Source organism: Tachyglossus aculeatus, chromosome 1 (genome assembly GCF_015852505.1).
Source record: "Tachyglossus aculeatus isolate mTacAcu1 chromosome 1, mTacAcu1.pri, whole genome shotgun sequence".
NCBI lineage: Eukaryota > Metazoa > Chordata > Mammalia > Monotremata > Tachyglossidae > Tachyglossus > Tachyglossus aculeatus.
In genome coordinates, this window is record NC_052066.1 from 20309335 (window position 1) to 20311375 (window position 2041).

The following is a 2041-nucleotide window of genomic DNA, read 5'->3' on the forward strand; positions in this document are numbered from 1 at the left end:
CAAGCTCCTGAATAGTTGAATCGATTGCATGAAAAGAATCAGGGGGAAAGGGTGTCAGGCAGTTTGAGGGGGGGAACTGTTTGCAGATTTAATTGCCTAGAAGGTATAGATGAAATAATAATAATAATTATGGATCTATTTTAGCACTTAACTATGCCAGGCACTGTTCTAAGTGCTGAGATAGATAAAATAAAGGCTTTCTTGTTTATTTCCTCTTTGAAAGCCCTCCTTTTCTAATTCCATCTCTCATAAAATCCCTGTCCCCCTGTGTCCTAGGATTAAGGTGAAAATTTGGCATCTACGACATCTTAAACCATTCAATACTGCACCCCCTTCTACCCTACCAAAATCTTGTCTCCTCCAAGAAGCCTTCCCTGACTAATCTATCTCCTCACTGTACAACGCTACTGTATCACCAGTAAACTTGAATCTTTACATCCTAGTCATCTCACTCCCCCAACAACACGTAAATATATATCTTTAAACTCTATTGCTTCCCGCTCCCTGTAACGTATTAAAGTCCATTTCATTCATTCATTTATTCAATCATATTTATTGAGCTCTTACTGTGTGCAGAGCATTGTACTAAGCATTTGGAAAGTACAATACAGCAATTAAGAGAAATGATCCCTGCCCACAGCCTGCTCACAGTCCAGAGGCGGGGAGATAGACATCAATACAAGTAAACAGGCATCAATATAAATAAATTAAATTATAGCTATATGCAAATATACATAAGTGCTGTGGGACAGGGATTTCCTCCACTAGATTATAAGATCTTTTTATTGTCTTGTACTCTCCTAAGCACTTAAGTACAGTACTCTCCATGCAGTGAACCTCAATTAATCGTATGGTTGAATTGATTTACAACTCTTTCCCCATGCTGATATTGAATTTTAATGTCAGTATGATTTACATTGTTCCCTCACTTCAAGGTAATGACTGCAGAGTCTACTTGGGTTTAATACTTCCCTTCCTTTCCCTTTTAATTATTTTGATTGACACTGTTATTATGTTGGTATTTGTTAAGTGCTTACTATGTACAGGCATTTCAATTTAGCATAGGTAATGACAACTAGTTTATTAATACAAAATGACTGTTTGCTGAATAGAATGTGAAAAATTGTCATATTCATATATGTACATACAAAATGATTCTGAATCTTTCATTATGGAGACATTTTGACATAACAATTTGATCTTATAACTATTGGAAGCAGCGTGGCTCAGTGGAAAGGGCACGGGCATTGGAGTCAGAGGTCATGGGTTCAAATCCCGGCTCCGCCACTTGTCAGCTGTGTGACTTTGGGCAAGTCACTTCACTTCTCTGGGCCTCAGTTCCCTCATCTGTAAAATGGGGATTAAGACTGTGAGCCCCCCGTGGGACAACCTGATCACCTTGTAACCTCCCCAGCGCTTAGAACAGTGCTCTGCACATAGTAAGTTCTTAATAAATACCATTATTATTATTAACTCTTGTTTATCAGTATTGTTTTTAAATATATTTGCATAACTTTGGTCAATATTTTGGATTTCGGGGACATATTAATGCCCTTTACATGTTTTATGAGAATCTGTACTCATTTACAACACTTCACTTATTGTTAGTATTAATAGTGTTATTATGACATTTGTTAAGTACTCACTATGTGTCAAACCGGCCTTTACATCTCCGCACTCCTCAAGAAACTCCAGTGGTTGCCCACTACCACTGAAGCAAACAGAAACTCCTCACCATAGACTTTAAAGCATTCAATCAACTCTTCCCCTTCCACCTTACCTTCCTGATTTCCTACTACAACCCAACAGGCACACTTCTCTCCTCTATCACAACCTACTCCTGTAACTCAATCCCATCTATCTCTAAATTAATCCCATCTACCTCCAAACCTTTGTTCACATCCTGCCTCTGGCCTGGAACTCCCTTTCTCTTCATATGTGACAGACAATCACTCTCCTCACCTTCAAGCTTTAACTAAAATCATCTCCAAGAGGTCTTCCCCAAATAAGCCCTCATTTCCTCTATTTTCTCTCCCTTCTT